Source organism: Solanum stenotomum, chromosome 6 (genome assembly GCF_019186545.1).
Source record: "Solanum stenotomum isolate F172 chromosome 6, ASM1918654v1, whole genome shotgun sequence".
NCBI lineage: Eukaryota > Viridiplantae > Streptophyta > Magnoliopsida > Solanales > Solanaceae > Solanum > Solanum stenotomum.
The window spans coordinates 45,578,331-45,592,932 of NC_064287.1; the positions used below are offsets into that span (position 1 = coordinate 45,578,331).

Here is a 14,602-nt window from a genome sequence, read left to right on the forward strand (position 1 = left end):
ATATATATATATATATACCAGTTACATATATACAATTATCAAACCGATATACATATATAATTCACCTCTCTCCCACTTTCTGCCCTCTCTCGCTCGCCTCTCTCCTCCCTCTCCCAATCTCGCTTGCCACTCTCATACATATAACATATAGCTACGAATCGTAATTAGCAAACTCTAGTTATGTAGCGTAATTAAACTATTTTTGAGTGGCTATATACGAAAGTTCCCCTTCCTTAATTTAACCCCCTTAAACACAATTTCATCCCAACTTCAAACCAATATTAACACAATTACAACAGCCCACACCAACAACAATCAGCAGCATCGACCCAAGCCCACCAATATTCCAACACGCTGTCAACAATTCCAACAAAACATCCACCAGCCATACACAGCAAAACAAACGGCGTCTAAGACCCAGCAATCGATACATACAACGTTCACTAACAATTCACAGTGTCTGTTGTTTATGTTTTCTTAGTTATGTCTAACATTCTTCATGTTAGAATTAGGTGAAATTGATTACTGTTTTAGTTAAATTTTTCTGTTTGAATTGAAACTAGGTTGTTTGTTGAGAAAATGGCCAAATGACCCCCCAACCTATTACCGGATTTCCAACTACACACTTATTCTCCGCGGGAGTCCTATTAACCCCCCTGAACTACTTTAAAATGGAATAAATAACCCCTTAAGTGCTGAGTTGGTATAGAGAGTGTATTTCACTCTCTTTAAGAGAGTGAGTTGCCTATTTTATTTTTTTAAACTTCCGTTTTTTTTCTAATTTTCTTTTTTCTTTCTCTTTCTTCTTATTTATCTATAAAACATTTTTCACCATTATCATTGTTGAAGCTTTTTCAATGGATGTTTGGAATAAAAATTATCAACAACAAATGCATTTAATGAATAAATAATTTTTCAATAAACTTATTTAGAACATATCTAACAAATTAAATTTATTTTTTTAAAAAAACATACCCATTAATTAATTTTTTTTAAAGTGATGGATTCAAGAGTAACAAAATCAAAGTGAAGTAATTGTATATTTAAAAAATATTTTCAAACTTAATAAAACAAACTAAAACAAAACAATTGAAAGATTTTGTAATGTGCTTTGTTTAAATTAAGTTAGTTTTCTTTGCTTTTTGTTTTAATTAGTTTCGAAACATTTAAGAATGTTTCTTTTTTATGGATCAATTTTAAATTTAACTTCCACATGATATGTTTAAGACCACAAGATTAAAAAATATTTTGGTATATATATATCTTTAGTTTAAGATCATAAAAAAGTAAAACTTTTTTTTATTAAAAAGAAAGAAATAAATTGAATCTCAGATATAAAAAAATAATTAAAATTTAGGGCCTCCAACTTATTTTTGGCTTTAAGCCACAAATTAGTTTGAGCCGCCACTGTGTGAAGTGATGCTAAAAGCAATGTCCATTCTTCTTCAAAACTAATTAAAACATTCTTTATATTTTTTTTGTTAAAAAAAGCTTAAGATAATTTTCTTACTACTAAAAAATTAGGCCTTTCGATTTTTGGGAGTAAGACATATGCCTCATTTTTAAAGGTACTGAGCCACCCCTAACTTCACACCTTTCAACTCCTCGATTCTCTTCAGATATACAACCCTTTTGTCTCGGAAAGACTTGTTACTAAGTTGTATTCTGTGGAGAGCAGGATTTCAACATTGCAAAAGACGTTGACTGATTTGGAAAAAAGTTTGAACCTGTTTTTGTTTGGTGGGGCTGCCACTAACTTGCAGCAAGAGAGTAAAAATCTTAGTATTGATTCTTTTGGCTCTTTTAAACTTAATTCGTGTTCAGAAATTGGTAACAACAAAACTCTCTAGCCTGCAAAGGTTGAATGCTTCTCACTTGAAGACTTATGAGCATTTAGTTAGTGAGGCTATAGTTTTAAGGGAATTGGAACAAGCAAATGTCGATGCCGTAGATGGGGTTGAGAATTTGATTTTGGAAGGGAGTGTAGGAGGACACAATTCTTCCAACGGATAGAGGACATTGTTGATATGGATTGTGCAAAAAATTTTGCTCCAAAAGGCGACAGAGTTGAAAAAATATAGTGCGACGGTATTCATCCACGTTCTTGCCTTACTCTTTCTTACTCTAGTGTTGCGATGTGGTAAGTTTTTTATATCTAATGTTTTTCATATCACTATTTTTTTTAGTTAAGATTATTCTGTTCTAACTCTTAATTTGTTTTTGTTCAGGTGTTATTTGATTGAAACTTCGAAAAGATTCGGAGTATTTTGAAGTTTTGGGTTGTTTGGATTTTCTTTTGTTCAAGAATTTTTCAGTTGTATCTAGTTTAATGGTTTGAATTGTTTTGATTTTCTTTTGTTCAAGTGTTATGTTGCAATATACTATTTTACATATAATTTGTCAAAACTGTCTTTTGATATGAAATAATGCCCAACTTTTTGTTCTCACGGAATTTCAATAAGATTTGCTTTTACACTTTATATCTTCACCGGGATAGATAAAACATATATGCAAGGAGAAATAGCATTGACAACAACTTAAATAAAACTAGTTGCCTATTGACATCAAATGCAGTTTGTATATATAAGTTTTGAAAGAAAACCAACATTTATCGTCATCAACATCATAAACTAGAGCAATTTGATATCATGATGGTTTAGTTTTATTTGTAAAAATTGCTAAAGAGGATTATGTTTATAGCCATGCTGGATTCTCAATGTTGTCGCAACTGCCGTCACTTGCAAGTAATTCCTGAGACCCGTATTCTCCCTTTTCTCTTCCCTGACCACTCATCTTATAGCCCCAAAAGGAATTGTAGCATCAAACGTATCAAAGCAATTAATCCATACTGTCCCAACTCTCAAGGCTCGTGCCAAGGTGTTTGCAGTGTCAATATTCTGCGAAAATACTCCAGCAGCTAGACCATACCGAGAACTATTAGCTCTCCGTACCACTTCATCAAGATCCCTGTAATGAACAAATGCATACCATAAATAAAAGTCGATAATAAAGCTCCACGTACTATTGACATATGTATTTGATCATTCTCACATACTTAAATTTTAAGATGGACTGTACTGGACCAAAAATGTCATCCTGTGCAATCAGCATATCATCCTGACAATTGTACAATTTGTTAGTTATGACAATTTATGGACGTTGATGCTATAAATCATGTCTATTAAAGTGAAAATGTATATACCTTAACATTAGAGAAGACGGTGGGCTTAATATAGTAGCCCTTTTTACCAAATTGCTCACCACCAGTTTCAAGAGTAGCTCCACTATCAACACCAGATCTAATGTACTTCATGATCTTATCGAACTGTTTTGAATCAATCTGTTGTGACAGGAAAACTCTTAGGTATAGTATAATTACCTTAAGAAAAGACTTAAAAGGAAGGAAATATGAATTTGTTTTTCGTCGTAGAGGTTTAATACATTGGTTTCCAGCATTTTAGATAAGAAAGTGGATTTGTTAGGAGATTATGAATACCTGAGGACCCTGCTCAGTGCCTGATTTAAACGGATCACCAACTACTCGTTTCAAGGCGCGTGCCTTTGCCTTCTCCAGAAATTCATCATAAACTTTCTCGTGAACATAGGTCCGAGAGCCAGCACAACAACATTGGCCCTTTAAAATTTATGTCATAGGTGTTAGTATCTAACATGAACCTGACCAACACCCACTGAAGTAGTATAGATAGGAAATAGTACCTGATTAAAGAAGAGAGCAAAGTGAGCTTGTTCAACGGCTGTATCAATATCAGCATCCTCACAAACAATAAAAGGGGATTTCCCTCCAAGTTCTAATGTCACAGGCTTAAGATTTCTCTTAGTGTTTGGTTTTGTGCATTTTTTTCCTTCCTATATGGATAAATAAAAGTCCAAGGATCTGGGTCTTCCTTCCTTTCCTTTGTGGACAAATTTGATACAAACCGAATTAAGATGAGTAAGCCTAAAGGGAAAAGTATTGAATTACCCTTGAACAGTTGTGCTTGATTCCCTTCAAAGAAAGAGAAAACTGATAGAAGAGAGAGAAGAGAGAACTTTCTTATTGATCTCCAAATTGATACCCATTACAATGAAAGATCAACTATATGTAGCTGGACTATTTCCGAGAGTTAATTATAACTAACTCTTCTAACAACATTTCCTAATGGTTTTAGTTTCACACCCATGCTTAGTCACGTGACTGCTTCACTTAGCTAAAATACAAGCATATACAAATTGGAATTAATGAAATGAACTAATTGGCATGTAACAATACTCCCCCCTTCAACTAATCCTTGTCCTCAAGGATTAAAATGTGGAAACTGCTGAGTGAAAGACTGAAAATCTTCCCAGGTGTTGTCCTCTTTTGCTGCATTGAACCACTTGATTAACAACTGAGTAGCAGGTCTGCCGTGCTTCTTGACAATCCTCCTATCAAGAATGGCCTGTGGAGTTAGAAGTATGTGACCAGCATCAACATGAACTTCAGGGAGAGTAGCAGAAACAATATGGGATCCCAACTTCTTTTTGAGTTGAGAAATATGGAAGGTGGGATGAATTTTAGAGTCAGGGGGTATCTGGAGTGTGTAAGCAACTGGACCCACCCTTGCAAGGATTTGGAAAGGACCAAAAAACTTGGCTGAAAGTTTCTGGAAAGCATGGGATTTAAGAGAGGTCTGTCTGTAAGGATGTAACTTGATGTAAACCCAATCTCCCACTACATAGGACCTATCAGTTCTTCCTTTATCCGCATGAGACTTCATTTTACTCTGGGCTCTGGCCAAATGAGCTTTTAGGCATCTTAAAGTGGCCTCTCTGGCTTGTAGACTCCTATCTACCAAATCCAGTTGGGAGTCAAAAGGCATATAAGGTAAGAGAGGAGGGGGTGATTGGCCATAAACTACAGAATAAGGGGTCATGTTAATAGCAGAGTGGAATGTGGTATTGTACCACCATTCAGCCAATGCCAACCACTGAGGCCACTCCCTAGGCTTCTCAAACGTCATACATCTCAGATAACACTCAAGGCATCTGTTTACAACTTCAGTCTGTCCATCTGTTTGTGGATGGTATGCAGAAGAAGTAAGCAATGTGACCTTCTGTAGTTTGAATAATTCCTTCCAAAATCTGCTTGTAAAAATTGGATCTCTGTCTGAAACGATGGTTTTTGGCATGCCATGGAGTTTGAACACCCCACTCATGAAAGACTGAGCCACATCCACAGCAGAATAAGGGTGTTTAAGTGCCATAAAGTGAGCTGCCTTACTCAATCTGTCAACTACCACAAAAATCACCTCATGTCCAGCCACCCTTGGAAGGCCTTCTATAAAATCCATAGAGATATCTTGCCATACCTTGTCAGGGATTAGAAGAGGTTGAAGAAGGCCAGGGTATGCAACATTCTCACCCTTGCACCTTTGACAAACATCACAACATCTAACATAGGCATAAACGTCCTGCTTCATCTTCTTCCAATAAAAATCTTGTCGAAGCCTTTGCAAGGTAGCTGTCATACCAGAATGACCCCCACCAGAGCTATCATGGTACAGTGCTATCAAATCTTTTCGTACTGTAGCCATAGAACCTACCATCATCTTACCCTTTCTATTGAGAATACCAGCATGATACCGATAATAAGGTTTATGAGCACTTGTAGTATGTATGGAAGTAATTAGCTTCTGTAATACAGGATCCTGCAACCATGAATTCTTCACATCTTCAAGTAATTGAGCCTGGACCCCAGAAATGCTACAAAACTGAATGGGTTCCTTTTTTCTAGAGAGAGCATCTGCAACAATATTATCCTTGCCCTTCTTATAGGAAATCATATAGTCATAACCAAGTAGTTTAACCAACCATTTCTGTTGGCTAGCAGTGGTAATTCGCTGTTCTAGCAAATATTTGAGGGGTTGGTGATCGGTCTTTATAATAAATTGCCTTCCCAAAAGATAAGGCCTCCACTTTTTAACAATAGCTACCAGTGCTAACAATTCTCGTTCATATGCTGATAGGGCTTGATTTGTTGCAGACAGTCCTTGACTGAAGAAAGCTACAGGTCTGTGACCCTGTGCAAGAGCAGCACCAATGCCTCCTCCAGATGCATCTGTCTCTACTATGAATTCTTTGGAAAAATCTGGTAAAGCTAAGACAGGTGCTGATGTAACAGCTATTTTTAGTTGGTCAAAAGCTTGAGAAGCAGCCTCATTCCATTTGAAGTTCCCTTTTTTCAGCAAATCATTCAAAGGCCTTGCTATAATCCCAAAGCCTTGAATAAATCTCCTGTAGTATCCTGCAAGTCCTAGAAATCCTCTCAAACCCTTCAAAGTAGTAGGTTGAGGCCAGTGCACCACAGCTTCTACCTTGTCCCCATCCATAACAACCTTTTCTTGAGAAATGACATGACCTAGATAGTCAATCTGCTGGACCCCAAAAGCACACTTGTTATGCTTCACATATAAGACATTTGCTCTAAGTATACTGAAAGTTTCTCTCAAGTGAGAAAGGTGATTAGTCCAGTTAGAGCTGTAGACAAGGATATCATCAAAGAATACCAAGATAAATCGCCTGAGATGAGCAAGAAAGATCTGATTCATCAAGCTTTGAAATGTAGAGGGAGCATTGGTCAGGCCAAAAGGCATGACCATGAATTCATAGTGACCTTGATGGGTCCTAAAGGCAGTTTTTGGAATGTCAGGCTCAAACATCCTAATCTGATGGTAGCCGGATCTTAAATCCAACTTGGAAAAATACTTTGCACCATGTAGCTCATCTAATAACTCTTCAATTAAGGGAATAGAAAACTTATCTTTTACTGTATGATTATTCAATCCTCTGTAATCGACACACATTCTCCATGAACCATCTTTCTTCTTTACCATGACTATAGGTGAAGAATATGGACTGGTGCTAGGCCTTATGACACCTGAATCTAACATCTCGTTTACCAGCTTCTCAATCTCATCCTTCTGAATTGCAGGATATCTGTAAGGTCTAATATTGATTGGAGATGTGCCATCTTTCAATACAATCTTGTGATCATGATTCCTAGAGGGTGGTAGTTCTGTTGGTACCTCAAATAGGTCAGAAAAATCATGTAGCAACTCTTGCATGTCTGTACTGTCCTTTCCTGTTGTACCACAGCTGCTAATAGAGAACAACCGACCTGGTTCCTCACTGCATTCCTCTCCCAAATACATACCTACAGAGATCATACATAGTTCTGCTGGTTTAGCTAACAACTTAGCCATACCACTCTGTTGAACCACCTTAGCCGCAGGTGGTTTGATACCCCTCAAAGACACTTTGTGACCCATGATACTGAACTCCATCTTAAGTTGTTTGAAATTCCACATTATGTCCCCCAAAGTAATCAGCCATTGAACCCCAAGAACCATATTACATCCTCCAATAGGTAGCACGAGCATGTCAGAATCAAATGATACTCCTTGCATTTTCCAAATCAATTTCTTACATACATAAGTGCAATGCATCTTTTTCCCATCAGCCACAGAAACAGGAAATGGGGATATAGCAGTTAAAAGACATCCCAACCTCTTAGCAGTATTTAGATCAAGAAAATTGTGAGTGCTTCCTGTATCAATTAGGACTTGTACAGCCTTGCCTTTAACAGATACTGTAACCCTCATAGTCCTAAAATCATGCAACCCATTCATAGCATAAACTGAGACATGTGGTAGAATAGCCCCCTGATCATCAGTCTCTAAACCTTGACCTATCATAGTCAAAAATTCAGCAGGGTCTACAAAGACTTCTTGCTCTAATTCCACAATACCTGCATTGTCTTCCTCTACTTCCATAGAAAACAATTGCCTCTTCTTCTTACATACATGCCCATACACATACTTTTCATCACAATTGAAACACAAGCCCTTGCTCCTCCTTTCTTCCATTTCAGCAGGTGTTAACATTTTGACATTTTTTAGGTTTGGCTTGGAGTTGTTAGAGAGGGTAGAGGGATTTTTTTGGGTATTCTGATGAACTCTGTTGGATTGGTAGGTAGATCCATAAGAAAAATTGGGATTAGTGGTGTCAAATCTGGGAGTAGTTTTGGGATTATAAGGCTGTGAAAAAACTTGCTGCTGAACCAGAAGTGTTTGTTCCTGCATTCTAGCTAAACTAACTGCTTTAGCTAGAGATCTAGGTCCCAACATCTTAACAGGTAGGCCAATTTCTGGTTTAAGACCCCTCACAAAACAGCTAACAACATAGTCTTCTGAAAGTTCTACTCTAGTGAGTAGTTCATCAAAAATATCAACATAAGCTTGTACAGAATTGACTTGCCTGAGATCCTTGAAGTCTCCCATAGGATCATCATACAGCTCAGTTCCAAATCTGGCATACAAACACCTCACGTAATCCTCCTAGCTAGGCCATTCTCTGGTCAGTCTCTGCTTCATATACGATTGATGCCACTGCAAAGCTTTTCCATCCAATTTGCAGGAGACGATCTTCACCTTTGCATCTGGAGAAGTTTCATCTACATCGAAGAACTGCTCGCACCTACAGATCCAATCTTTTAGCCCAGTTCTATCAAAATGAGGAAGGTCAACCTGATAATTCCTAGTATCCACTGGACAATTGTGATTGAGAATTGGAACTCTTCTGTCTCTGTTATCATCATGTGCTCTCCGATCTTCTCCATCTCCATTTCTAGGGTTCACATTCTCTGTCAGCAGTCGTTTAATATCTTCCATGGCCTGCGCCACCTTTGTATCCATCGATTGTTGCAATTCTGTCACAGAATTAACAACTCCTTCCATAGAACCCTTCAATATATCAACCTCCCGTCGTAATTCTTGCATACGAGTGTTGTGATCGCCCATTGTTGCAGGTCAGAGAATTTATGAGCTCTGATACCAATGATACAAACCGAATTAAGATGAGTAAGCCTAAAGGGAAGAATTACCCTTGAACAGTTGTGCTTGATTCCCTTCAAAGAAAGAGAAAACTGATAAAAGAGAGAGAAGAGAGAACTTTCTTATTGATCTCCAAATTGATACCCATTACAATGAAAGATCAACTATATGTAGCTGGACTATTTCCGAGAGTTAGTTATAACTAACTCTTCTAACAACATTTCCTAATGGTTTCAGTTTCACACCCATGCTTAGTCAGGTGACTGCTTCACTTAGCTAAAATACAAGCATATACAAATTGGAATTAATGAAATGAACTAATTGGCATGTAACAAAATTTAGCTCAAATTTGATTAGCCCAATTTACCCATAAGCCCAATATTATGGTGCATATGTAAGACTTTCTTTTAGGTCTTATTTTGAGATATATCTCAAGAGATTGAGAGCAGCCATATAGAGAGAAAAGTGAGAAAGTGCAGATTTTCACACAAACACTAGCAGCCATTTTCAAATCGTGATTCCCGCTTCGTTTCTTATCCGATTAAGCTGATTTTTGGACAGCTTGTTCCTTTCAACTTTATGTTTGATTGGAAACTGAGAGAGGGTGATTTGGAGTCCTGTAGCTCCAGATTTTTGCTCGTGAACAGTAGTTGCGGGTTTGGTTTTCTGCTTATTTTATTTCTCTTGTTTTTTGGTGCTATCTTGTAGTTGTGTTGCTCATTGTTTGACACTTTGTTGATGGTCATTTTGGAGAACACATTTGTAACTCTTGTTGATTATAGTGGAGCTTTGGCCTTGTGGTTTTTACTCTTCACACCGAAGAGATTTTCCACTTAAACTTTGGTGTCTCGTGTGTAGATTAGTTGTGAAGGGCTTTAACCAGAAAAAGGGAATTGATTTTGATGAGATACTCTCTAGTTGTGAAGATGTCATCCATCCGTGTGGTTCTAGGCTTTGTTACAAGTCTGGACTTGGAGGTTGAAAACATGGATGTTAAAACTGCTTTTCTCCATGGTGACCTAGATGAAGAAATTTATATGGAGCAGCCAGAAGGCTTTGAAGTCAAGGGAAAGAAGAATTATGTTTGCAAATTGAAGAAGAGCTTATATGGTTTAAAACAAGCTCCTAGGCAATGGTACAAGAAGTTTGGTTCTTTTATGAGTCAGCAGGGCTTCAAGAAGACTTCTTCAGACCATTGTGTTTTTGTGCAACAATTCTCTGATGGTGACTTTATTATCGTTTTTCTTTATGTTGATGAAATGCTTGTTGTTGGTTATAATGCTTGCAGGATTAAAGAGTTGAATCAAGAATTTAATAAGTCTTTTGCTATGAAAGACTTGGGACCAGCTAGACATATTCTTGGCATGCAGATTGTCCGTGATAGAGATGTCAAGAAATTGTGGTTGTAACAAGAGAAGTACATTCAAAAAATATTTCATAGATTTAACATGGACAAAGCTAAGATTGTCAGTACACCTTTAGCTATGCACTTCAAATTGAGTACTAGACATTGTCCTTCCAGTGATGGTGCGAAGGAAGATAAGAAGAAAGTTCATTATGCTTCAGTTGTTGGTAGTTTGATGTATGCAATGGTGTGTATAAGAACAAATATTGCTCATGATATTGGTATTGTTAGCCGTTTTCTTTCTAATCCGGGAAGAGAGCATTGGAATGCTGTAAAGTGGATTATGAGATATCTTTGTGGCACTTCTAATCTGAGTTTGTGTTTTGGGATAGGAAAACCCATTCTTTGTGGTTATAATGATTCATACATGGCTGGTGATGTTGATACTCGTAAGTCTACTTCAGGCTACTTGATTACTTTTTCAGGGGGAGCTGTGTCTTGGCAATCTAGGTTGCAAATATGTGTTGCTTTATCTACTACAGAGACTGAGCTTATTGCAGCTGTTGAAGCTTGCAAAGAATTGATCTGTATGAAAAGATTCTTGGGGGAACTTGGTTGTACTCAAGAGAGGAATGTGTTTTATTGCGACAATCAAAGTGCTATTCATCTTGGCAAGAATTCTACATTTCATGGTCGGTCTAAACACATTGATGTGAGGTATCATTGGATTCGAGATGTGTTGGATTCTAAGTTGCTTGAACTTGAGAAAATCCATACCAATGATAATGGTTTCGACATGATGACTAAAGATTTGCCAAGAGAAAAGTTTGAAGAATGTTGCATGATCACCGGGATGGCGGTTTCCTCCACATCTCCACATAGTCGGTGGGGAGAGAATTGTTGGGTTTTGGGCCTTTTTCCCTTCCTATGTGGATAAATAAAAGTCCAAGGATCTGGGTCTTCCTTCCTTTCCTTTGTGGATAAATTTTAGCCCAAATTTGACTAGCCCAATTTGCCATAAGCCCAATATTATGGTGCATATGTAAGACTTTCTTTTAGGTCTTATTTTGAGATATATCACAAGAGATTGAGAGTAGCCATATAGAGAGAAAAGTGAGAAAGTGCAGATTTTCACATATGCCCTAACAGCCATTTTCAAATTGTGATTCCCACTTCGTTTCTTATTCGATTGAGCTGATTTTTGGACAGCTTGTTCCTTTCAACTGGATCTTTGATTCGGAACTGAGAGAGGGTGATTTGGAGTCCTGTAGCTCCAGATTTTAGCTCGTAAACAGTAGCTGCGGGTTTGGTGTTTTTGCTTCTTTTATTTCTCTAGTTTTTTGGTGCTATCTTGTAGTTCTAGTTGCTCATTGTTTGGCACTTTGTTGGTGGCCATTTTGGAGAACACTTTTGTAACTCTTGTTGATTATAGTGGAGCTTTGGCCTTGTGATTTTTACTCTTCACACCGAAGAGGTTTTCCACGTTAAACTTTTGTGTCTAGTGTGTTGATTTATTTTTCTTGCTTGGTTGATTTGTTTGCTGCCCAAACAGTTTTATTCTTGCATTATTTTGTCTTCTCTTGGTTCAAATAGAAGGGAAAGTTTTGACTTGGATTTTCTTCCGTTATAGCCTTGTTGTGCACATTTATTATATGTACAACTATACATAGATATAAATAGATAGTCAAGTCAGTTGTTGCCTTATCTACTTGTTAGACTTGAATAAGCTACATATGTGCAGACAGGCCTTCCATCCTAATACTTCGAGTTTGGATAAATTGCATACAATAGCATGGCTGGCTAAAGATTCAAGTGCTACCAACTCTATAATCCCATAATACAGTCCAGAATTGGTTAAGAATGAGAGTAATGCTAACATCAAATACTACCAGAGTTTTCATACGGAATAGGATGCACTAGATTTCCGGCATAATATGTGTGAAACTTGCCTTCTTTATTGAACAAGTAATGCTTCACAAAAAAGGAAAAAACCATTCATCCATATTCAGCCTTTGAATAGTTCATAAGTACAAGGTTTTTAATAAAGACTTATAACTCTATACAATATATTCAATAAGATTTCTGCCTTCAAGATTAACAATGGTCAAAGTGAAACTAGACTATAACTCTTTAACATCCAACATTTAAGAAAAATCATGATAATTTAGCAAGATGGAGCTGCTTGATAATCTTTAACAAATATAATGAGTGTTAGATTATTTTCTTTGTGAAATTTAAAAAAATATTTTTTGTTGTAATGTATTATGTGTCTAATTACAATTCTCACTACCCGTATGATTCCCCTTCAATCACATAGTCCAACAAAGAAAAGTTTTTAAAAAAATTTGTAATGAACAATATTAAAAATAAGCATTCAACTATCCATATGCAATAATAATAACGACGTAAGAGGTTTATAATAATAAAATGTCAATATTATTGAATAAGTTGGATCAACACTAAACAATAAAACTATTCAAAATTAATTGGATCGAAAATAGAAAAACACGGTTTATTCGTTAAATTACAGAAAATAAAAGGTATAGAGTAGTTAGATGGATGAATCAATATCCCCATATTTCGCAATAGATAAGATATGTTATCACAATAACGAGGCCGACAATTGTAAGCAAGCTACAAAATATAGATAGGATAATCGTAATTTTGTGACCAAGATCAAGAGAACTCCAGCTTCGATGACTATCATCAATCACCTTCTCTTTTGGATTGTTGTCTTCATCGTTAACAATATTATTATGAGGTTTTGGAGAAGCAGCTTCTGATGGTGGTGACGAGAGTAATAGTTTTCTAGAGAGGGTGGTGGAAGGAAAACATACTAATATCATTAATATTACTACTACTTTAACAAGACATGAGGGAAATTTTGCCATTTTTTTGTTTAATTAATTTGCACAAGCTAATTAATATTTCAATGAAACAATTCACTATTTCACATGTATCTATAGCTAGAGGCTTTACGTTTTATCTTTGGATTAGGATTTCGCTTTCCTTTTCGTTTCTTTTTTGGATTACTATTATCATTCCTATTCCCTAATGACTAGGGAAACATTTTTTTATGGAATTTCTTTTACTTGTTATGGTAACTTTTTATATTTTACACGTTTTCAAAAACCAAAAACATATATATGGAAAATTTTATATTTTTTGCACGTTTTATATAACCAGAAAACAGATATGGAAACTTTATTTTTACAAAAAAAAAAAAAAGGAAAAAAAAAGGAATGAAATATCCCCCGCTAATTGAATTAAGATGTTAGATTTTTACACGATGCATATAGAAACTTTGGATATAGAAACCTTTTTTTGAATGTTGAGCAATTACAAACTTTCGATATGGAAACTTTGTATCTATATTTTACATCTAATTATAATGTTTATTTAAATACAAGAATTAACAAATAGATACAAAACGAATTTTATACAATTAATTTATACTTATTATGTACTTGTTGATGGTTTAGAAAGTTGTTAAACTGCTACGGTATATAATTAAACATTGAATGTATTATTTCGAAACAATTGTAATGTTTATTTAAATACAAGAATTAACAAATAGATACAATTGAAATAGACTGTAATTTAAATGTCTAAATAGTATTCTCGGAAAGACTTGTTACTAAGTTGTATTCTGTGGAGAGCAGGATTTCAACATTGCAAAAGACGTTGACTGATTTGGACATAAGAAGGGAGGATCTATCCAAGTCGGTGTATGAAAGTTTGAACCTGTTTTTGTTTGGTGGGGCTGCTTCTTTTTTTACTCAGAGGACACAAACTTGCAGCGAAGGAGTAAAATCTTAGTATTGACACTTTTGGCTTCTCTTTTAAACTTAATTCGTGTTAAGAAATTGGTAACAACAAAACTCTCTAGCCTGCAAAGGTTGAATGCTTCTCAATTGAATACTTATGAGCATTTAGTTAGTGAGGCTATAGTTTTAAGGGAATTGGAACAAGCAAATGCCGATACCATAGATGGGGTTGAGAATTTGATTTCAGATTCAAGTTATTTTAATAAGTTGGAGGCCTAAATTTTAATTATTTTTTTATAACTGAGATTCAAGTTTTTTCTTTCTTTTTAATAAAAAAAGTTTTACTTTTTTATGACAGTGTCTAGTGGCCTTTTATTAAACATAAAAAATATCAATAGGGATAAGTCAAGCAAGGGGGGCTAGGCTGTCACGCCCCGAGCCTACACCCTGGGCGGGACCGGCACCCGGAGACCATTTCTGGCCCCAAGCGAACCCTTGGCCTGGCTTTCTTAACTCAGCGGAAACCTCAACAGAATAACTCAATGCAATGCAACATTTCAAAACAACTTAACTTATAAAATATGGCCATAAAGGCAACTCGAATCTCAAAATAGAATATT

At 36.1% G+C, this 14,602-nt stretch overlaps 1 protein-coding gene and 1 pseudogene across 1 annotated transcript in view; one reads left to right on the plus strand and one right to left on the minus strand.

The window, feature by feature from the left end:
- LOC125867017 (suppressor of mec-8 and unc-52 protein homolog 2) overlaps window positions 1-14,602 on the plus strand; it is a 460,057-nt gene that overhangs the window by 430,904 nt on the left and 14,551 nt on the right. The window lies entirely within an intron of this gene.
- On the minus strand, window positions 2,679-4,181 carry LOC125868799 (benzaldehyde dehydrogenase, mitochondrial-like; annotated as a pseudogene).